Raw genomic sequence first — 25687 nt, 5'->3', positions numbered from 1 at the left:
AATAATGAACTAGAATAAAGGTATATTATAAACATCTAGAAAAAAATGCATAACAAAATTTCTGTTGTTATACCTTCATTTTTTTATACATCTTCATCTATATTTTATGTTGTTTACAATTAAATATCACTTGCTTTAAAACAAAAATGTTATTATATACAATATACATAAATAGTTGGGATGAAGAATGACGTAATTAATTGATTAAATGCTATTTTGAGTTTGTCTTCGTTTGCAGAAAAATGTTACATGTCTAACGACGTGACAGCTTTAACTCTCTCAAAAACCAATCTCGGCCATTAGATTTTTAATAGCAAATATTAGAACTAGAGAAGGAGAACGTAGAAAAAAAAAATGAGATTTCTCGAAATGTAATTTTTAAAAAAACGTCAAAGCTTTGCACGCCGTTCTGTTGGAGAGCCTGAAGTTTTAACAAGCTTGGTTCATAGAACCCTCGTATTTCTACTGCGAAACGAAGTGGGGTGGAAAGCGGATTCGTGATCTCGGTAATAATTCATGCCCGCCGCTCGATTTCCAGAAAAATGAAAAAAGATCCCGGCATCCCTTCATCGCTCGTGATTATCAAGGGTAGGTTGGTGACCCCGCGGTTAAACCATCTCCGATTTAGACACATAATCGCCACAGATCTTGCATATTTAAATCTTTATTAATTTAGCGTCGATTTTACTTACTCAAAATCTCATTAAATGTTTACATTTTCAGTCAGTTTTCTTCATATTTCTCACGTTCAACTTTGTAACTGAACCTTTACATTTTCCAAACAGAAAGCCCCATATTTTTAAATAAATTTGTAATTACAAGATTTAATTTGCAAGGAACCTTTGCATTAAAAAAAAAAAAAAAAAAGAAAAGAAAAAAAAAGAAATACTAACTATACTCACTGCAGATTGAGTAAGTAAACAAAGAAAAATACACGCTAGATCTACATATGCGACACCTTGTATCTGCTGGATGTAGCGAAGCAGAGAAGCCGAGGCGAGATAAAGGGGGTGGAGTTTACACCCATAATTCACGCTACTCTCTGTTATTCGGTCGCGATCGCAAAGTTGTTATTAAGAGGACACCAATAACGTTACCGATACAGCTTTATTACGGAGCTCGCTTAATGGGCTCTGCTAAGTTGAGCTATCGATTTATAGCCCTGATTTATAGAGATTCAGTCATTTGCAAGCACTCTCGCACCGTGGCTCTTGGAGCCGTGAATGCGCGCGCGTGCGCGCGAAACGCCAGGAATTATTCGCAATACTCTCGAAGGCGTGCAAGGGTTAATCAAGCTCAACTGTTATGAGCCTTCGAGATCGATCATGAAGGAAGGAGATGAAGACGTGACGCGAAATGATCGACTCGCGTTCGACAATACAAGCGTACTTACTTACTTACGTTTCACAGCTGCAGATGCGTATATAACTTGTAACAGTGAATAGCAACATTGCTTCCATGAATCGTTCGATCAAACTTCACACTCCCCTGCCAACTCTGTAAACAAATTTACAAACATCCGTCAGATGTATAAAATTATGTATAAAATTGCATAATAATTCTCTAACTTATATTAATTTATATTAAAAAGTATACATACATGAAAAACTTTGGACAGACGGTGTAAAATATTTTTTATTTAGTGTAAAAAATATTTGTCTCGAGACAACGAATCGGAATAAAAGGATTTTCTCGCAGATTTATATACCCGATATTATTCTGTCACGAATTCTCCTCGCGAATTGGAGATCGCGTAGAACGTAATCTATAAGCTGGAACGTTTTTGCACACGGAGAGGCAACGACCTTCCGCGAGGAGATCCCCCGATGGCTACGCCATTTCTCGGCAGATCGTGAGTCAGCTCTAGTATACGGTTCGCGGCTCGATTGCGGCCCGCGCGCAGATCTTCGCTCGATTTTAAATTAGCCGACTTTTAATACGCGTGCTATTGCATGTTCCGTGGATAAGCTTCGTGCACGCCTGCCGCCTATTCCTCGGCCTCGGCCTCGGTCTCGGCCTCGGTCTCGGCGTCCAAAGCGCGCCGATTCATTTATCCCCTTTCTCGCGCACGTACTATTACACGTGTGTGCACGTTCACGATACACGACAGCGTGTATAGCGTGGCACCGTAACTCGCGCTCATCTCTTTTACACGGCGATATTTAAAGGACTATTTATCGATCGAACGATAATATCCATGCTACGATGCTGTCGATGTAAATCCTCGGTCGCCCAGCGATCAACCAGTATCCGATGCATTACGTGTGTTAAAGCATGAAAAAGCTACCATTAATCTTAGGAATCGTTGAATTTCCTAATAATGCCCTAATAATGCTTCATTATGTTAAATTTATTTAGTTGCTCTATGATCAATTTTAAAGCGTGAAAGCATTTTCAACTAACAATAAAATAAACATCAAGATTTCTCGATTCCACTAAACTATTGTTTGAGAAAGGCGCAACGTTTGTATCATTTCGATTATTGTATATATATATATATATATATATATATATATATATTTGATAAAATCCATTTTACATTATAATTAACGGACAATTCTTGGAAAAAGGAAATATCATGCCGAAGAAATGAAAAGTCGACCCGTCCCGACTTTTGACTTTTGAAGAATTAAATCGGTCAACGCGCCTAGTCTCTCTTCTATAATTAAACGAAACGAGATATAGTCGCCGCGTCGGCTCATTACGTGACTCTGATGAGAAACGCAAGAAAATTCCGGCGACGGATAAAAAAGAAGGAATATATCTATAATAGGTACACTACTCCTCGATATTTGCGCGGCAAAGGCGAGCACGAGCACGAGCACGCGATTACGACTACGACTACGACTACGACAGCGGTGCGGGATCTTTCTTGCGATCGCCCGGAGGCATGGCACTCGCAACTCGCACAACTCGCAAGCCGTCGCGGTGCGCTCGCACTTGGCGAAATAATAGCTCGCGGGCAGACTCGCTCTCGTGCTGTATTTGATTGTGGCAAACTTGTGGCCGCAAAGCACCCGCCAAGGAGCGCAGCGACGCACGAGCCGCGTTGTGTGCAAAAGTTGGCCGCCGCGCCGATAATAATCTCGCGCGCCGCTCTTTTCTGCACGGTTCTTTTTCTACTTCGCGCCTTGGACGCGAGATGCGATTCGCGTGTGAATTATGTGGCGAGGCGTGTGGAATTAAAAATGCACGCACTAGTTCGCCTCAATTAATCAAAGTAATTTACGCGCGCAAGAACCTGGAAGCAATTAGGACGATATCGTGTCGTGCGCATCGCGCTTTTTCTGATTCTCTTCGCAGCGGACATAACGCTCTGAATTTTCGTTAACACAGTGTATATATCGTTCTACCGAACGTAAATCATCACTTGCAAATTCGGCTCTCGCCAACCATATTGTCGGAAAATTCGTACAACGGCATGTTTAAATCTCTATGATTTGTATCGAATAATTTTTTATATACAAGTTGCATAAATCATGTATATACACACACACATATATATATATATATATATATATATATATATATATATGTACAGATAAGTAAGACTTGAAATATGACGAAAAATATATCTATGTATATGATATATATATATATATACATACATTGTATACTTGTAAAATATCGGAACAAGTAATCACAACCTAGAGATACTTTGTCTGTACTAACAATAAGTGACGAACTTTTGATAAAAGCAACTAAATTATACTGATGCATACATTAGCCACGCAACGCTGCATCATGCATCGATATTCGCTGATGCATTGAGCTATACCGCGATAAATGTTGCAGATTTATGCAGCGCGATTAGAAAGTCAATTTAAGATTGTCGGCGAAAAATTAACAATGTAATGCATAATTAACGGTTACGTGTAACATAAAATCTTTATTAGAATTGCGAGAGCTGTTAAAGCGAAAACAATGTTGCTCTTAGATTTTCTTACATATAAGAAAAATCTTACATCTTACTCTTATTAAAAACCTATTTATAGCTCTTTTCTTTAAATAATTTTTTTTTTTTAGAAATAAACAATAATTCAGACAAAATGATTTTGAACAATTATTTTCTACACCTTTGTTAAACCCTTACTCCGTATTGTTATTTTTGGCACCTTCTAACTGTACAGATGAATCAGCGTATTTTCGATAAGTTTATTAATACGTAAAAGTGTTTTAAAAAATGTATATACCTTCTTTAAACATTCTAAATGAAGACTAAAATAATAAATTTGAAAAATAATTTACTTAAATATATTATTTTATAATTATTTGTTTTTTTCGTGAAATTGACGTTGTTAGAAAAATCACAGACAAACATGATCCATCAGTACGGAATAAGGGTTGAAATTCTTGTACCACGCAATTGTAAAACATGCTGACTTTTGTACTAATGTTTTCCAATTATGACGAATAAATAAAAAAAAAGTACATAGAATGGTCAGATATTTTTTGAAACCCGGATTTACGTAGATATACTCAAAGGGTATAACGCACGAGCCTTCGTAGCATGTACTACCATCGACCTATGACACGCATGCTATAAACAATCCTCGAAAGCAGTAAATGGATATGTGCTGTCACGCGGCGCCGAGTTGAAAACTGACCCGCTCGATTGTCCCCCTCGCGAAACGCTTATTGGATGCACGTCATGCTCCTGTGCCAACAGGACCCCCCCATAGGGCCGTCGGTTAAATATTTTCCGCTTCATCGAAATAGATTTTCCACAACAGTGGGCGGCAGCGTAAGTTGATCTCACTGACGTTTGTACACGCATATCGCGAGGAATCTGACAATGTTCATATTACATCACTTTTACATGTGACAAATATAATGTAGGTATAAAGAAATGGCTAAATCAGAGATATGAGAATAATAAGGATTATCGTAAAAAACGACAATCGAATGAGAATAATAAAATGTCGAAATCCAAATCTCACGAATCGTTGGAATTTCGCAAATTTGTTATGTTGGAATTAAACGCGACATTTTAACGACGTCCAAGTTGCTCGGCGCGCGCGGCAACGCTACTGTCTTAAGTAGCATAATTCCGCATTTATATCTAGATTTTATTACGAAAATTCGTATTCTCTCTCTCTCTCTCTCTCTTTGCCGAGTTCCCCTGTGAAGCGAAAATCATATCTGCCTTGACTTAATAGTTTTAAAAGATAGTCGGCATGCAACTTTAAGAAGACTTCCCTCAATTTAATCCTCGCCCGTCGAGTTTGTAGACGTCTCCTTACGCTTTCGAGAAGAGCAGTCCCGCAAAGTTTCTTTCGAGAAACGGACATGAAAGGCGTAATGCTATGCCACTTTGCGGGATGGTATGTAGCGGTTGCTTCTGCCAGCTGGTTCGTTTATAACACTGTTTCGCAAATTCTTAATTCTACGTAGCCCAGGAATTTGTCCTCGTGGGACCATCTTGCCTTTTTTGATATTAATTTATACTAATTATATTCAATCATGCCAATTTTAAGTATAATTTATTATATTAATCTATACATTATTTTATACTTGAAAGCTTCGGAAATTGGCTGCGATGAAAATAAATAATTACTCGCGTTCTCATTAAATATTACATCTTATCCGATATATATATATATATATATATATTCCGTTTATTTCTCGTTAATACGACGATTCAGTAATAATTTTCAATTTACAACTCGATTCGATATATCATTCCAACTTATATATTTCAATAAATATATTAGCGAAACACACCACTGACCCAATTTATTACAAAGTAGGAAATTGAAGCGTTTTAATGCTTCGGTTTCCTAATTTCGCGATCCGCTTTTCTTCTCTTCGCACTATTCGCTTCTCTCAAAGTTCGCCTTTGAGAAACGGACGCGAGAGGAGAAGCGTAATGCTATGCGACTTCGCGAGATAGTTGGTGCACGTGGGGGCGGGTAGTTGCTTTACGGGAGCGAGTTACAAGCGGGATCTTCGTAAGCTGTAAGATGATACTCTCTCCGTAGCATGGGCCTGAGACGAAGGTCGTTCGAGGAGGAGGAGGCAGCCAACACGGCGAAACTTTTGTTATTAAGACTCTCTTGAGAGAAGAGGAGAGCGAAAGAGCGAGAGAAAGATAGATAGATGGATAGATAGAGAGAGTCAAATACTAGGGACGATCGCATGTATTAGGAAACGAAGTCGCCGGGTTTCATCGCAACTCACATCTCCTATATATATCCAGGTTAGCCAAGCAGTTCGCGTTTCAGAAACGTGACGCGATAACATACGCATGATGCAAATACAATATATGCTTTGCATCAAGTCACGGAAATAGGTGGAGAATAATACTTTGAGCTATTAATTTGCCATTAATACATTTTACAACGATTTTCATTTGATGTTTTGGATTTTTATATAACACAATACTTAAATATATGTGGAAAAAATATAAGGAAATAAAAAAAATTATCCAAAATTTTTATAGACCAGGCAAATAACAACAGTCTATATAAATACTATATATACATATGTACACAATTCTTGCTAAAGAGACATTGATTTTTCTGCATTTTCTCATCATTAAAAGAATATCAATAAGCATAAGCGTAAGCGTAACATATTATTGTCGTGTATGATTATTGCAGCGCATCGTATATATGTATGTTTTCCCGTGCCACCACAAAACTCGCCATCGCGTCCGCGACGAATCGGCGAGAAAATTACGACGCGCATGGCCGCGGAAATCGGCGAGACCGAAAGGAAATTAATAGTTCGTCCCGGATGCCGTACTCCTGCCGTGGGACGCGCCGTATATACGCTGATGTTACCGTTTCCCGTTGCTCTTCCTCGCAAGAGAATCGAACGAATCTCCTACCTCGACTAGTGTACTAGTGTACATTTTTTTTCTCACATTTCTATGCGATGTAAATTTTTAAATTTCACAAAAATAAATAAATTTTAAACGACGATCAATCGCTTCAATTTTGTTTATATCAAAAATTTAACTTGCATTCAATGAAATTTCAATAGACTTTTTTCAGAATCTGTTTCAATTAACGATTAAAGTTTATTTGTGTTTCACTTAACGCTAAGTGAACAATATCATGCAAGGATAAATTAACACATTAAGTAATAATCTTGAATATACCTAAATTGAGAGAAAGCGAGAGAGAGAGAGAGAGAGAGAGAGAGAGAGAGAGGGAGGGAGAGAGAGTGAGTTTCACATTACGAATCCAATTATAAATATATTATATGCAAATACATCTTTCTACATTTTGTTAATTTATTTGGACATATCAAAAATAGTCTAATATTTTAATCATAACATTTATGCTTTAGATTTAGAAGCTGCGAATTAATTGATGATATTAAAACACAGTCTCGCTACGATTATTTTACATATAAAATAAGAGAAATAATAATATACATAAAAATATAAAAATGTAAAGACCAAAATTTTCCATCAAATTTTCCTTTTATTTTTCTCTCGATATTATCGAGTCCTGAAACTATTTGGAGCTATTTGCCCAAGTGGTGTCTAGAGCGGATGCTGAAAAAGATTAGAAGCGCATTCCCCGACGAAGGTAATCTTGAAATTGAGCAGCCGTCCAAGTCAAATCGCTTCCAAAAAAAACCGGTCACACAGCGGAGCGTGTGTATTCGCGCCCGTCGTGCGTCGCGTGCGTGCATTGCGTGCGTGCGCGCGCGACCGGGGTCCGTCCATCCGTCCATCCGTCTGTCCGTCCGTCCGTCCGTCCATTTGACGATTCGTTCGTTCGTTCGTTCGTTCGTTCGTTCGTTCGTTCGTGCGTGCATGCGTGCATGCGTGCGTGCGTGCATGCGTGCATGCGTGCGAAGAGGATTCGGTTGGGATGAGTTCCTAGAAATGGCGTGTGGTATCATCCTGCACCATCCCGTCAGCTGCGTAGGTGATGTAGGTAGACACGCACGTCTCACACGCACGTGGCTCAGATATATCTACATATATCAAAGCTTGCGTATACAGTCTACACACAATTCCATCGTCGCTGCCTGATCCGTGGTGGCAAAGCCACGAGAAAGGCCACCAGGTAGGTAAATAGATTTCGCCGTGGCAATGCGAAAGACAGGACGGACTCTGGGAACGACTCTCGATGGTGATGGTGGTGGACGAAGAGAAGCTCCGAGGAGGTCGAAGAAGCCGGGAAGAGGGGAATGAAGCCGCGCGGGGGCCGCAGGCGAGAGCATCGTGAAAGAGCAAAGGGGAGGGGGGACACCGGAGAGAAGAGTAGAAGGGCAGCAATCTCGCGGTAATCTAATTTCAGCGTGCGGAGGGTTCTAGGAACGCGGCGTGACATTAGCGAACCACCTTCAGCATCGTCCCTTCTCCTCTCGTTCTCTCTTCACGTCTTGCCTCTTCATCTTTCTCTCTCTCTCTCTCTCTCTCTCTCTCTCTCTCTCTCTCTCTCTCTCCCTCTCCCTCCCTCCCTCTCTCTTTCTCGTTTCACCTACCACGCCATCTCCACCACCTCCATCGGCTCTTACGCCAAGGGAGGCTATCTCCTCGTCTGGTTACCGACGCCGAATAAAGCGGTTCGACGTTTACGCCGACTCGGCCTAACGAGTAATCCCACTACTCGACCCCCTTCATGCGCATCCCTTACGCTCGATACTCTTCTCCCAGAGACGCCGTCAGTACTTTGGTACTGTCGGTATTTCTATATTCGTAATATCGAGATATTTACTAGAAAATATCTCGGGCAGCATCGTGACATTTGTGATATTTGAAATGTGAAAGATATGTGTAAGAAATTAAATATATCGCTACAATTGATTACGAATGATTTAGAATTAAATAGACGGTATCAATTACTTCAACTACTAGTATTAAATTCTAAAATTTTACTTTTTATTTTTATCGCTTAACGCATTTTTTTTTTATTGTTATAATATATAATGATTAATTTTGACAATTTTTTTTACAAAAGATGTAACTTGACGATATAACTTAATCTTGCATAATTTCCATCAAGTATCATTATTGTTGACCATTGATGCTGTACGAAATTTTCATTGCAATTTCCGTTCGCGAACGAAAACGGTCTCTTTAATCGGCTAAAAGAATTGCCAGACAGGTGTACGCATAGGCAATTCACGCCAATTCCGGAATCGTCGTGAGGAATGGCAACACGCGTGGGAGATAAGTCGGACGGCTGTGCTACCATTAGAGGCAGTAATAGCCAGCGCAACGTCAACTCAAGCATGTCGATTCTCCAGATTCCTCTAACAAGACGATTTTCACCGCATGTTTAACGCTTCCACACGACCGTCCGATTCTCATCTCACGTTGTCACTCCGTATTACTGATATCACATAGATAAAGCTCTTTGCGCGGGTGGAATTTTATACAAGTCTCACAATCAGTATATCTTTAACGATCATTTAACGTTACGAAATGTGCTATATAAATGTGCTGTTTAAATTAAACTTGTATAAATTTTCAAGTCTTTCCAGCAAGTTTCAAAGTTCATTTTTTTAAACGTGACTTCGAATGCAGTTTCTATCGGACATGTGCGAAAGAGAACATAAAAAAATTTACCCATCTAACAGATTTCTGCTGACATATGTTGTATATATAATGAATAAAAAAAAAAAATCCTTCATCTATCGCGATAGTTGATCCATTCTGAACCTGATTTCGAAAGAAAAAAAAAAAAAAAAAAAAAAAAAAAAACCATTTCGTTTGCGCAGTTCTTCGATACGATGCATACCACCGCAAACAAAGCGGGGTTTTTCACTCGCTTTTATCTTCCGTGTCCATACGATTTTAAAAATCTCTGCGGTTTCCCTCCTTCTACCCTCCAATCTTTCTATAGTCCCCGAAACGTCAATGTGCGTTCACACGTCTGAAGATCTACGACCGCCTATAAATTTAGATCTAACGGCCGTTAAGTGACAAGCATATTACATCCATACATATGGTATCGTGACATTCGAACCCCGAGAAGGATCCATAAATCGCACGTAGCGGCCGGTCGCTGGCCGCGTGTTCTTCCACAAATCCATAAATCCGAAAATCCATAATTCGTTTTGCATACCGTTATGCGCCCGCTCTATGAAAGGTATGTAAAAAAATTTTCACGACAGAATTTACAGCAATATTTTATGATTGTCTTGACCACGCCGTCGCTGCCATATGCGTGTCCGCGTATTTCCTGCATTTCTCTTCTCCAAGAGTCATCGTTTCTCATTTCGTCACCAGCGCATCCAGATTAACAGCACCTCATATAATTTGGTGCTATTGGAAAATTGAAGAAAAGGTGAAAAAAGCAAGCAATGTTTATCGTCAAATTATGACTTTTCACGAAGAAAATAGATATAATTAATCTTCCCTTTAAATATTTTATAAAACTTAGAAATTTATATTATAAATATATATATATATATATATATATATATATATATAATATCAAGACAATTTTCTTAAATAATCTTCTTTATTTTTAATATTTTATAATTGTTAGAAATTTTTGAATATTCTCCTTCTTTTTTTTCCTTATCAAACTTGGAACGATAGATGCGCGCATGGAAAATACATACGTTTGAGGACGACTGTTTTCCGTAACACTCGCGATCGATGAGAGGAAAGAGAATGCGCGCGCGAAAGAGCATTCGGGCTCGTAAAAGTGATAGGCGATCACGTAAATCACTGCGGCGAGAGGTTAGGTAATGCCGATTATAGGTGGATGCGCTTTGAGACTCCTTATATACACACCGTCCAACAGTCGGATTCCACGTATGTGGGCGCTGAAAACAATGAAATATTCACATTTGATATTAACATGGAAATTATCCTGCAAAATGTTATAATTTATTATATGTATATTATTATATTAAAATATTATTCTTCTGAAGCTAAACTTTTTCTATACCTTTTCAAAATTTCAAAATGCCATATACATATATGTATTTATTCAGTGCAATTATATAATACTTGACACTAAACAATATATATCTATTACCTATTTTTATTTAAAAAATATCTATTTATCATATTTCCTTTTCATAAAGATTATCAAATTATCAAATTATCGTGTCGTTTAAATTCTAGCTTCTGGGATATTTCAAGCACATTTAATTCTTGTTTTCCCCAGAGGGAATTCAAACGATAAATAATACTTGCTTACGAGATTATGAAATCGCGATAAACATCATCAACATCGAGTGATAATTTCGCGCCTCGTATCTTTTGATTTTCAAAGCTGTAAAGCGTAATGTAGACATAGCTGTGCAGTGATGAGCAAGGAAAACAGTACCAAATATAGCCACTCGTCGCTCTCAACTTCATATTATTCCGTCACTGATTAATTAAGGTAACTCGCTTGAACGATCGCTATCATCCGACAGTAATGCTTATTGATCGATTCTCCGAGTTTCGTATTATTACTCATAATTTTGCGAACGTTGACGCCGGATCTGCGCGTTTGCCGATCGCTCGGACCGATGGTTTCAATCACCGCACATGTAGCGCGGTCGCTCTTTTGTTAATTAATCACCGCGACTCTGTCGTCTCTTTCGAGCCGTCGTGCAATTTGGAGAGCGGTAATGTTCGTTCAGCGTGACGACCATTTTATTTGCCCCGCTTTTTGTATTATTACTTCGTATTCCATAAATATTGACGCTTTCACCCTTAACGTTATCTCCCCCTCCTTGTTATTCATCCACATTGTTTCCGATGCGTCACTGCGTTTTCTGGTTAGGTTACTCTCTCTCATTTATCGATAATAAATAAAGCGGTCACGCCGCGGATTTATTTTGTCATTCACTGTTTAGTTTATTGGCTCGGCTGATCAATGTAAAATAAATCTTTTTCTTTTTTTTTTTTTTTTTTTTTTTTCTTTTTTCTTGTTAATATTTTTGACAATGATTTATCATAATTGTGTATGTATAGCGTTAAATTTCATATTATACATATATATGTATACTATCAAGATAATATATATATATATATATATAATAGAATGTATAAGAATACATTGTGTGAGTATATGTACAGACTTATATAAATAATGTAGGTACCTCTTGGTAAAAACTAGTTCAAATACAGCAAGAGACGAGAGACAGGATAATACAAATAGTATAAAGCGAAATTTTTATATTTAAGAAATGATACTCTTTCCGTTTCTTTACTCCGCAAATATTCCGGTTCTCCGGGTCGTTTGGTAAAGCGAACGACGTACACGCGATAACGACCGCTTGCGTAACCCGCGTAAACGCGTAAATCGCCGAATCTGCGCCGCGCAGAAAGTACAAGAGGAGTCCCCTCGCGAGTACTAGTACCCGAGGCGAGTAAGTACATAAGGGCAGAAGAGAAGCTGGGCGACGAGAAAGGGAAACGGGGAGGACAGAGGTGGCGGCCGCTGCTCGTCCCTAAGGATTATTAATGCAGAGTTAAGGGGGCTACGCGACTTATCGTTAGAACCGCGTGTCTCCCGGGTGCCTCTCGGCCGTTTCTGCTGTACCCGGAGGTTCACGATTCTCGCGTGACCCGTGAACTCTCGCACGTAACGAGATCTGTGTGCCCCTCCTCTGCTCTTCCCCCCCCCCCCCTCATCCGACCACCAACAACGACGACGACGACGACGACGACGACGACGACGACGACGACGACGACGACGACGACGACGCCGCTGCTCGCAGGCAGCGTCGTATCGAGGCGGCGGCCCCGCTCTCTGCTCGTCGTGTACACCAGCTTGTTCCGTAGAAGCACGCCTCGGCCGCCTCCGGGCCTAATAAATTATCCCTCTTATATATCTCCCTGGACCCCGGCCCGACCATTTCAACTCCCGCGCGCCTCTACGAGAGTACGTGCGAGAGGGACCTCTTCCCCGCCTACTTACTTACTATACACCACCGACCAACCGACCGACCCGGCGCGGCGCGGCGCCGCATCGCGTCGATTGAATTGCCGCTACGACGATAACGCCACGCGCGTTTCTCTTTACGTTACGGACTCTACTCGTTCGTAATACATGTCGTATGACAGCCTCCGGTCACTGATCCCTCAACTCGAGACACATAAGACATATCTCTGTGTGGTTAATTTTTTAGACGCTTATATTCAAATATAAAAAAAAAAAAAAAAAAAAAAACTTTACGACGCGATCCAAAAATGAAAAATATATTTTTCTTTCTCTTTTATATGTATACATCGTATGTATGTGTAAAATGTATGACGAGGATTTAAGTACGGATTTTGTTTTATCTTTTGACTGAATACTTTATTTCCTTTTACCTTCCGCTTAGATCTTTCCTGACAGTTACCGAAACGATAGATAGTTTTCCACAAATTTCACGGATAGTCTTCTCGTGACTCGCTGAATGCGCAACGCATATTTCTTTCTACAGTATTTCTATATCTTTATATATATATATATATATAGTATAACTACTATTTCTCGTACAAGAAAATATTTTGATAATATACTAGACCGTGTTGGACGCGCGCGCGATAATTCTGACGGAGGAGAGAACGCTCGGTGCGAGTAGGTCTGGTTAAAAGGCGTTCTCGCTCGAGATGCGTTGATCGGATAGCGTATCTCGATATAGCTCGATCTTGCCGTTCTTCCGGCTCGTTTGCATTAATGTCTATCGGCGATTTTTTTAGCGTTCCATTTTTTTTTTTTTTTTTTGTCCATTTTTCATACGGTCTTGGCGCGTACGCGTCTCTCCTTCGTTTAAGTATTTGTCTGGAGAAAAAGAATGAAAGAAACGTTACGCTTTTCGCGAACGCTTTTCTTGCGTTTTCCATCTCCCGAGTGCCTCCTCCCGCGGCTCCGTTTTCCTTTCCGTTTTCGCGTATCCGCTTGCGGCTCTGCTCTTTTCTACCTTCAAGAGAGAAGCGCGTTTTCTTTCAAGACTCGCAAATCTCATTCCCTTCCGCTTCTCTCTCTCTCTCTCTCTCTCTCTCTCTCTGTCTTTCTCTTCTTTTTTTCTCCGCCCGACGAAACGAGTCTCCGTTCCTTGGCTTTTCCATTCTTCATATTTCTTTCTTGCGCCTCCGCTCTCTATCTCGCAATTCCGCAGTCTCTTTCCTCCAGCCTCATCTTTTGTTTATGCATTTGCCTGGCTTGGAACTGAGCCTGCGCTTCCTGGCCAAGCGGAGCTTGCTGATATATCAACAAAACAAGATGGTTGCGAGCGATAAATTCTGGAAATCGATTTAGCGTGTGTCAATGGTAAAATTTCGTTAATATTAATAATAATAATAATAATCGCGTAAAATACATCACTTTTCAAGAAATCGATGAATATTCATCGACGAGCGAATAAAACAGCAATGTCACGCAAACGTGCAAATCATCGGACGAGAAACAGAGATGAGACAAATTCACTCGCGCCTGTGATCGTAACATTCAAACCGGAAGTTCCATCGGTATTCGGGGTTCGTTAACTGTCGAATGAGTAGTTCAAAAGTCGGCGGTTCGATGAGAGAAGTGAGTTTGTTCGAGAGTCCTTTGTTCCAGAAACGTTCAGAGCTGTAAAGGCACAAAGTTTTCAGCACCCCGCAGCTCGCCCCTTCTTCCCTTCTCACTTGACTTTTAATAATCCGGTCGCACGTCGGAGCTCCTGACCCGGAAACATCCAGTCGTTACGCCTACCTCTCTTGCGCGCTAAGAAATTGACGAGCTCTCAAAGTGACGCGAGTTTAACAATTTTTCGCTGCTCTCAATTTGAGATTAATTATTCGACAAAAGACATTTTTTTTCTCTATAATAACTGTGAAAAATTTTTGTCCAAAATGATAAGAGTGAATTCAATGTTAAAGTGTTGGCGCTCAGCGTTGATTCGCTATTAGATAAAATCCTATTATCTCTTCGATAAGACGATATAATTGTTCTGAATAAATATATGTGTGCTTCTCGGAAAGAGTCAGAGAATATGTAACCGCGCGCTATGAATTTTACGTAATATGAATATATAGCCATTTTTTACTAAATATTTTCTTGAACGAATAATGTCGCTTATATTCCACAGTAATCGGATAATGGCGTTTCCGTCTCGGAAAACTCTTCAATTAAGGGCTCTTTAGCATCATCTCAATGTACCGTGCTTCATCCGAATTGATTTCCATTCCTATAGGATTTTATCACCTCAATCTCAATCTTTTTCTTTCTGTCTCTCTTTTTTTTTTTTTTTTTTTTTTTTTTAATTCTCCCTCTCTTCTCTGTGGATATACGGAACCGCGCGCAGTCAAGTATCGAGGAATACGTGTATATAAATGAGACATGTATATCGACGCCATTGTTCTAAAGTCGTGACAGCGGCGGGTCAGGAACGCGTGTTGTTCGAAGCCATGAAGGTCGGAGGGGATTGCGGGCGGAAAGGGTTCTTCTCTCGCATTAGCATATCCCCGTTCTACCTTCACGATCTACCTCTCCTTCTCCTTCTCCTTCTCCTTTCTCCGTATCGGCAACTTAATCTCCCTCGCTAACGTAACAGCGAAAATATTTTGACAAAGAAAAAGTGGGCCAATAAAAAAGATCGTTTGCCGCTCATTATATCACGCATCATTGGATGAATTAAAACTTCCATATTCGATAAACGGTAATATCTTGTTTTATATGTTAACGGAAGATTAATAAATTTACAATTAACATATTTAATATTAAGAATTAAGAAGTTGTATAACGGATGATTACAAAATATTTTCTAACATTTCAAAACATCAAGTAGAAAAAAATTAGAATTACTTTACACGTATTTTTGTCAAATAATTTATTAATAAAATATTTCTCCACATTGACATAATCATGTTCTGCATAAACAGGCTTGAGAATGTTCTACTTATCGCAATCGTTTCATACTTATTTGCTGACTTTGGTCCGAACACGACTCGTACATCGATTTTCCCGTCACTGGGGGGAAAATCGCTCGTTATAAAAGGTATGATTGATCGATATCGCCGCAGTTGCATATATCGTTCGTTCAAAGTTACCATTTTTAAAATGGCGTTTTGCGGGCCAGCACATAGGGTAGTTTCCGTATATATACTACACCATAGAACTTAAAAGCGAGGGGAAAGCTTACGACCGTGTGTGGGATCGCTTTACTCCGCCCCTTTCTCTATTATTGTAATAATATACACGAAAGACTATAACTACGCAAATATATACGTACATGAACAAATTTCTCGGTCGGCTGGTGACTCGAGAGATAGATCTCAATCTTCCTCATGTTCATATTTACAATTTACAACTGTTCGCGCGCAACAACTGCTACTTTACCCTTTTTGGCATAATATTTCCTTCATTAATGTACGCCCATGTAACGTGTCTGGTGTATTAATTAAAGTAGCTAATTAATTATCATCAAGACCAAGGTCATAATTAATGAGTTGAGAAAAATTTGAACCATACAGAGTGCGTAGAATGCAGTTTTTTTTAGGCGTAGATAACGTAAATCACGGCGAAGCGCATTATCGAGGAGACGATACGACGCGACGCGACGCGACGCGACGCGGCGAAAGAGAAATGAAAATGGAACGTGACGAAAGCGAATGTGTATGCGTGCACGTTTGCACGTGTGCACGTTTGCACGTGTGAACGTGTGCACGTATGTATCGGAGGAAGGGTGCCGAAGGTTCGCGAGGGTTGGAAGCGCAATTTTGCAGCGTAAAGCCCTGGCGTCGGGCCAGGGGCGTGTATCACTCCGCATCGGAATTCGTTGTTCCACGCCTGGTTACCAACAAGAGTGTGTTTTCCGCACTCAGCTTCGTGCGCTTTTATCTCATCTTGCCACCCACTCTATCCCTCTTCTCCCTCCCTTTCCATTCTCGGCTATTTACCTACATAACATTTACGGAAAACTACACGCGAAAAACGTTAACGCGCCTCTCTACATTCAAGGTCGTGTCCTAGAAACTCGGCGCGATCAAATGAGATTCAATAAAATTCGATCTTCTCGATAGAAATTTCACTTTTGTCTAAAATCAAATTTAGTCGATATGCATAAAGATTTGTTGTCACTAAAAATATCTACATCAAAGTATTATATAAAAGAAAACAGATACAATCTGTTTTCTTTTTAAATTTTCATCGATTACGTGCTTTTGAAGGCGCTGTATAAGAAGAATAATATTGTGATTGTATTGCAATCTTTATATTATACATATCCTTTTGTTCAAATAACATCATATAAAGATATGTTAAAATTAATACAATATTTATAAGTTTATGTAAACACACACACACACCCACACACACACACACACACACACACACATATATATATATATATATATATATATATATATATATATATATATAAATTGACGAAAAATATTTGCAAAAGTGAGTTTATAACGGTTTAGATAATCACGATTATTTCTATAAGAATAATCTCCTTGATAATAATCAGCCATAATTGACGTAAACTGCAGAGATAGAGCGTGCGCATTTTCAGCATATATGAATGACACTAGTGAATCGTCAAGTGTCCCATGACCACTATTCGCGTCATCATTGAGTGGTCTTTGCGTTCGTTTTGAAACGAGGTTTACCGCACCCCTCGTGATAGATAAATGATGTAATAATGCCAAAGTAGTTCATTTAAATAGAGAAGAGCGAGACAAGCATATTTCGATTTCACAATCTTTAATCTAAATCTTGTTAAAAAAATTTTTGAAAAGTATGTCAAAAAGCCATATTAAATATATTAATATAAACCTCGTTAAATTAATATATTTTGTGAATTTAATTAGCAAGATAAATCTTTTTAGACGAGTCTGAGAACTGACAATGTAATTTCTAAAAAAAAAACAACTAAATTAGATTAAATATATATTTATACATTAAATATAAATAACCATACATTTTAAATTACTTTCAACACTCGAGACATATATCTGACACAGAGTGCTAGTAAAATATTACGTCATTTCATTCTAAAAATTTACACGACCAGATTTCAGATTAGATAAAATAAACGAATCATATAAATTACTCGTGTATAATTGATGAATTTAAGAATTTTATTATTTTATATAAAATCGCGTATCAATTTTCGCGTAATATTGAAATGAACGGAATTTGATTAATAAAATTCGCGATACTGAAATTTTATTCGTTGGCATAATATCGAACGGGCAAAAGTTACCAAGTGAAAATTCGGTGCGCAGTTTACTAATATTTTTCGATAACTTTTCGCGCAACAATGCGTGTATCGTTCTGCAGCAGTCTCCATTTTTCCCCCCACTTCCCCTGGCCGTTGCCCGTTTTATCGCGCCCACGTGGTAGCCGCGTAATGTAATAAACGGGGTCGACGTAACCTACCCCAATAATACGGCGGCGGAGTCGAGGGAGAAAGAAGGGTGAGTAGTTACGAAACAGGAGAACCGGCAACTGACGCGGAGAGCCAAAACACGATTTTCTCGATTATCTTTTCGGCGAGAGCTTGCGGAAAACTTGAGCTGAATTATTGTGCTCGAGTCACGTTTTACCTGTCGCTTAACCTTTTTGCAAAATGCTTGCAATAGACAGAGAATAATCCATTAGTATGTCAATAATATAGCAAAAATAAAGTGACCGTGTAAAGTCTGTAGAAACATGGCTATAATATAATTAACTAATAAATGAAATAAACCTGAATCACATTTTTTTTTTGTTCGAATAAATACCGTACATTTTTTACAAGAAAGAGAAAAAAAAATCACAAAGAAAGTAACTATTATAAATAATTATAATATCAATTAAAAATTTGATTGAACGCCTACTAATGTCCTTCTGTGTGAAGTAAATCTTTTTCCAATGTTGGAATGTCTTTCACATCTAAAGGATAAAATGGAATTTATAGATGATGAGAGTACTGTCTCTTCGAGCGAATCTTCCGCGGAATTCGTGATCGGCCGTGATCGCTACTTCGAGCCCTTCTTACGCCTTCGAACTTACTTTACTTACTCGCGTCATATACCTAGTCTTCAACTTCCCTTTCTCGGTAGCGATTTACATCAACCGCGTGATATAATAATGGAGACCGACATGATCTACCTCAACGGAACACGCGGTACTGAGTGCCGTTGGACGGAGGGAGAAGGGAGCCAGTCAAAGGGGGAACCCCATCCACCTCGACGCGAGAGTCGAGGGTCGTAAAACCCCCTATACTCCAACTCAGACTCGTCCTACCGCCCTACCAGACAGAGACCCTAACCTACCTCACTGGCTGATGTTGGGCGGGCTAAAGGGGCGACGAAATGTCGTCCCTCGTGCCACAGAGACACACTTTTGTCGCGACCCAATCCTCGCTCACCCCTCCCTCCCCTTCCTCTTCCTCTTCCTTCTCCTTCTCTTCCTCCTCCTCCTCCTCCTCCTCCTTCCTTTCCTTTAACGTCCCATCAAAGTGCTGCGTTACTGTTTATTGTTGAGAAAGTCGATATCCATCTACAGTCGCAATCTTTATTTAGAAATATACATTCCCTATATTTAAATAAATAAATATATGTATATATATATGTATATATATATATATATATATATATATATATAAATATAATTAAATAAGAAGTTTCTCTGTTTATATATAGCAATCACTTCTGGTTAAACGAATAAAAACTTGTCGTTCGTAAAGACAATCTGAATCAATAATTACAGTGAAAAAAATATATCAAGAATTATTTTCTGTGAATGCAAAAAAAAAAAAAAAAAAAAAAAAGAATTGAGACTAAATATTATTTTAATACTGCAAAAATTTCAATGTCGTATATATGTAACGATTCACCTAAAGATATGTTAAAAATCAATATAGAATCCAATAAAAATAAATTAAGAGAATAATTAAGAGAAAATGAGAGATGCTCTGTGAATAATGTAATTAGAAAAAGACTCAATTTTTTTAAGAAAAATTCCGAGCTTCAAATAACTTTATTTGTAGCTCAAATACTAAGCGATCAGACCGATGTTGATCCGATAGACGTGAAACAACCGCGAAAAATCTTTCGCTGTAATTCGGGGCAATTAATCGAGCGGAGGTTGAACCGACCAGTAGATATTTGATGCCGAGAGGAATTCGTTAACTTTAATTAGACGCGGCAACTCTATGGCGCGCCACAACGTGGTCGATTATCGGACTTATTAAAGATCGTTATCGATCTATGACGTACAAATACTTTCGCGAATGCGCACGCGATCAAGCCGGAAGAATATAAATAGGAAGAAGCGGAATGGCGGCCAGAGAAAAGCTCGGTTGAAAAAAAAAAAAAAAAAAGAGGAAAAAAAACGTACACAAGCGAGAGAAAGAGGCCGTTCTTCGCGCGAACTAATTTATCGGGCTTCGCCCTCGTATTCGCCCCTTCGGCGCTCCGAGACAAAGTTTCCGCTCGACAGGCGGGGAAGGCAAGGCAGGAAGGAGGTCACGACAGCGCTTTAACCCTTCCGAAGCTATCCGAGACGATAGCGGGCGTCTTGACCCGTCCTATCTCCACTTTGCCATGCCCTATCCTCCAACGTAGCGTGACGTAATTCCACTCTGTGAGCCCAAGTTCGACCTACCTATCTAGACGACGAGAGAGCGACATATATATATATAATATAATATATATATATTATGTATATATATATGTGTGTGTGTGTGTGTGTGTGTGTGTGTGTGTGTGTGTGTGTGTGTGTGTCGTGTGCGTGTATAAGTGCTGGTTCACACACATACAGAAACACGTACGCGTACCTATTCAGAGCGACGTATCCGAGATTCGCGCGCACAGAGAAGATTCTCTCGGCCAAGGAGAGAAGAGAGAAGGGACGTCGTCGTCGTCGTCGTCGTCGTCGTCATCTTGCTTAGCTATGTGTTGGCCGCGTAGCTGCAGCCGTCAATACACTTTGCCGAAGGTAGACGCGTTCCGTCGTGTGGTAGCCCCGACTATCCCCCCCCCCCCACCCCCCGTAGAATCCTGCGGCCTGAGCGACTCTCATATCCTTCGGGCCTCTGGGCATTCAGCGTCGTCGTCGTCGTCGTCATCGTCGTCGTCGAGAGGGAGGAGGAAAAGGGGAGTTTCTCTCTAGCTGCTCGCTCATCCGGCAACGTCACTAACGACGACGGACATATTGGTATCGCGTCTCCTTAAAGAGAATCTCCTTCGAAATGATATCGCATAAATACAAAGAGACAATCGAATGAACGAAAGAGCATACTATTCGTATTTAAAATGATAATATAAAGAAGAAATCATTTCTTAATTCGATAAAATAAATATATTGATAATGAGAGAAATCTCATATCACATTACGCAATTTGGTTTATGTGTGAAATAATTAATTAAGAGGCACATAGTTTTTAAATCTCTTTCATTGCAAATAAATAATGTATTGTATATAATAAGTTCCATGAAAATTTTAATAAATATCTTTCGAGTTGTTCTCAATATATTATATTGTATGCTTTTTTTCTTTCTCGTTTAAATATATATTTTTCGTACATCCTTGTTGCATAGAAAAGAAATCAAGCGGGAATAATCCGCGCTTAAGTATCGGAAATAATTAACGCTTCGAGAGAAAGCACAATCATAAATATGCTTCGCGGCTCATTACAGTATTTTTCACCGAGAGCAAACTAGAGCGATTCGCCTTTAGCGTAATTTCTTAATGAAGTTTTAATTACTCGGACGCTTAAAAATTCAGCCGCGTGGCATGATGATCCGGCGATAAATTAACGCATCGACAATGTATCTATCGCGTTAATGGCGCTCACGTTTTTGTCTTTATTTTCTCGTGAAAATCTCCGCAGTGAGTAGTCGAACAAGAATTCCACGGCAAAACTATCGGAAAAGCGCAGGGAAGGGAGGGAAAAGCGCCGATAGTTGTTCGTCACTCGTCAATTTAATATCTCACCTGCGTTACGGATATTCGATTCGAACTTTCGTGCACTTCATATACTAACATCGTCACTCTTGCGCGCCCCCTCCGGTGCATACAACATCGACGGCAGTTACTAGCGCACCTCTCCACCACCTCAAGAAAGTTTCCTCGCTGTTCTGCATAAACATTACGAGCAAAAGTGAAAGTACCCGGCGTCACCGTGGCAAAGTTTCGCCGCGAGGTAGGACAGCACTTGCACCCTCGATATCGTTAGAAATATCCCATTCGCGCGCAGCGGCACGCCGTCGTCCCATTTACCATCTAGCCATTAAGTCAACCCATTACCATATACAACCTTGTATAACCCGTCGCCGCGCCGCGCCGAGCCGCGAACTTCCATTATCATACGTTCTTTCAATTGATCATCAATATTATTACTAATTATTTTTAAATTAACCAACGTGTTGTAATTAAAATGACGCACGCTCCAAAAACAGATTATGTAATTTTTCTAAATTTTGATATTAATTTAGATAGTTGTATTTTATATGCATAAAACATATTTCTCTACCTGTATGTGTACTTTTATTATTATTAGAATATTATTCAATAAAAATTATTTAAAGAAAAATAAATACCCAAATATTTAAATACACATAACCATATATATAAGATGTAGATAAAAATATGAATATATAAATGCGGCATTAAACAAAATGATAAATTGCAACTGGAAAGTGTTGAACGCGCGACTGGCAAGAGTTGCAAGTCCTTTTCCAAGTGAAGTCCGCTTGGAAATTACTCGCTGGCCCAGAGTACTCCGCAGGGAAGATCCAGCGCGTTTTTCACGGGGCTCATCTTCCTAATCTTCCTCAAGAGCCGTCGATACGCCGGGACCATCCGGCGGAAGTTGCAATCCAGCATCGGCGAACTAAGCACGGGATGTTCGAGCTACGCGATGAGGCGGGGTGGAAAGGAAGGAGGGAAGCGTTTGCAACGGAGCCGACTGCAGTTTTTCCACGGTGAGAAATAGGGTCTTGGGGTGTGTAAACCCGGTTACTTATGGAGGCCATTCCGGTCTGCGGGCTCGCCGGCCTCCGGCTGAGGGGTTTTAAGGACTTAGCTCGACATTAGCGTCCCTGGGGGAGGTGGGCGGAGGACGGCGGGCGGCAAGCAGCAGCGGTGGATGTGGACGTCGACGACGTGGATGTGGAAGCGCCAGTTGTCGGAGGAAGGAGGAAGGAAGCCGAAGTTAAACCGACGAGAAGGAGCGAGAGAGAAAGAGAGAGAGAGAGAGAGAGACAGCTGGAGAGCCAAAGAGAGTTGCAGAGAAAACGAGAGAGAGAGAGAGAGACAGAGAACGAGAGAGACTCGTTCTCTCTGAGGGAGTAAGCTCTGGATAGGGTTGCGAAGGCCGAGAGTAAGGGTGAATGGTTGACGGCCGGGGGATTCCCGGGGGGGGGGGGGGTGGAGAATCGCGGAAGCGAAGGGTGAGGCAGCGGCAGCAGTGGCATGAGGAGGGGGATGGATGTGCGGCGATTTGGTTTCCAATCATGGGACGACGGGACGCGCCTCTATCGAGCGAGCAGAGGCCCGGCCATCCTACCCCATCCTCTCCTTCGCTTGGAACCATGTCGGTGCTGGTGTGGTGCTGGCGCAAACCAACCCAACCCAACCCACCGGACTCACTCTCCTTCGCCTGCACCTCCGCGTCTCAGCCGCCCTTCTCCTCTCCTGCTCCTTCGCTCTCCACTTCCTTCTCCACCTCCTCTTACTACTATTACTACTACTACTGCTACTGCTGCTGCTGCTACTGCTACTACTACTACTACTACTACTACTACTACTACTACTACTACTACTACTACTACTACTACTACTACTACTCCACTACTACCGCTGCTGCTTGCTGCTGCCGTTACTCCTTTGCCACCCTCGACCTGCCACCCACTGCTACCTACCGCCGTCCTTTGCTTCCATCTACTGTTTCTCATCCTCTTGCCTCCATCCTTCGGTCTTCTAAACCACCCTTTTCCCTTCCCCTTCCACCCCGCGCATCCAACCTTCTCCGCGACGCGACGCATACACACGCGTACGTCTCGTTCTCCTCATTGATGTCGTCCACATTTCCCGCAGCAGTCTCCAACCTAGCCCAATCCGCGCGAAATCTTAATGCTTTCTTCGGCTATCGGATGTGAAAGGAGAATCTACATTCAATGTCGCGATACGGTTATGATCGCAAAACATTCCAATACCGATAAAATTATCACTTTTTTAACTTGTGGATGTATCTTTATAAAATATCTCAAAAAATATAAAGTTTAATATATACGTAATCTTAAATATAATAATAAAAAAGCGATATAAATATAAACATAGAATTAATAAGAATTAAATTATTTATTAATTATATTTAATTCTTCCAAAATTATATAAGTTTTAATTCTGTATTTTTCTCAAAGTATAAGAATTAAATATCGTCAACTGTTAAAGAATAATTTTATAGCACGTAACAGAAATATAAATATTAAATTGCAATTTTATTTAATCTCTCTAAATCCAAATAAATCAATTTCGACAAAAGTTCAACTATAATGATATAGTTATTAACATCGATCGTTCGTGAAACTCGCCCATGTTTGAACAAATTTTCATAGTATATACCGGCTAAAAAATATAATTTCGACCGACATCTCTCCACGGTGTCGTTTATTTACACGTGCGCTGGCGTTTCGGATGTGTTTCGCCATCAAAATAACGCGTAGATTCATAGCGGCGGAATGAATGCGACGCTTCCAGCGACAGTTGTGATTAGTACGAGAGCGGCGGGAATTTTTCCCGTATGCTCTGACGCGTATGCTATCCCGTGCGGATCAACGATTACTATCCTCCGGTGACACCTTCCAAACTAGTTAGAAGCAAGTTTCCGCGAGGCAAACAGTTGTCCGTAAGCGGTATCGTTCCTAATAACGTAACTCAGTATTTGCCGCAGGTGACAATGCGATTAGAACAGAGTCATTAAGGCATTAAAACGCTCGTTCGTGACTCAAGATGCTAAATTTCGTATACATAATATAACATATTCGCATTCCGAAAATGACGAAAATCGACGATATTAAATGTGACATTTTGTCAAAGATAAGTGGATTTAAGAATTATATTTTTTTTACTCTAAATTACCTCTCTTATTTCATTCGTTAAACTAATTATTCAATTAATTATAATATACTTGTCAAATTAATATGGATAAACTAATTTAATTAATTAAATAATTAAAAGTAATACTGTAAAGTAGAATGCAATACAATTTGTAATTAATGTTATTTTTATAGTAATATTAATTTATTAACGTATGATTAACTGTACAACTTATATCTGTTGCCGTGATAAATCATATCACGGTACAAAGACATTCAAATTATCCAATGCATTTCGCGCGAATACTTAAATGTGTTTCCGCCGCAATTTACGTCGTTTTTGTTTACGGAATGATGCTTTACAAGCGTCTCTCGCGTTTCAGTGGGGCGCTCCTGACCAACCGCTTCCACCAACCCGCTCTTTGCTCCCGCCAGGAATGTTTAATTAACACACTTCGACCCGCTTTTTCTTGGCTTTCATTACTGAAATTTTTCTGCCGGAAACACCGCGGTCCTTCCCACGAGGGACCATCCAACTTCCTTAATCGCGTGCCCGGTAGCGCGCTCTTTAAGCATTATCAGTATGCACAGAGTGCAAAGTTTCGCGGCGGAAGCCGCGGTTGGGAAAAATAAAAAAAAAAAAAAAAAATAAAAAAAAAAATAAAAAAAAAGCGAAGGCGAGTCTCTCCGCCATATTTTCTACGGAAATTTTTTCAGCCGCCGATAATAATGGTTGAGCTGGTATCGTAATTCACTCAAACGGGTACTCGC

The 25687-nt window shown here is 39.9% G+C and overlaps 1 long non-coding RNA gene across 1 annotated transcript in view; it reads right to left on the bottom strand.

Annotated features, from left to right (window-relative positions):
* Positions 1 to 25687, bottom strand: part of LOC140663302 (uncharacterized) — a 145870-nt gene that overhangs the window by 74280 nt on the left and 45903 nt on the right. The window contains exon 2 of the long non-coding RNA XR_012046247.1: positions 1402 to 1497. This is a non-coding gene — a long non-coding RNA (uncharacterized lncRNA). The remainder of the gene's footprint in view (positions 1 to 1401; positions 1498 to 25687) is intronic.

Source organism: Anoplolepis gracilipes, chromosome 2, assembly GCF_047496725.1.
Source record: "Anoplolepis gracilipes chromosome 2, ASM4749672v1, whole genome shotgun sequence".
NCBI lineage: Eukaryota > Metazoa > Arthropoda > Insecta > Hymenoptera > Formicidae > Anoplolepis > Anoplolepis gracilipes.
Note: the sequence above shows the minus strand (reverse complement) of the source record. Positions and strands in the feature narration are given on the sequence as shown.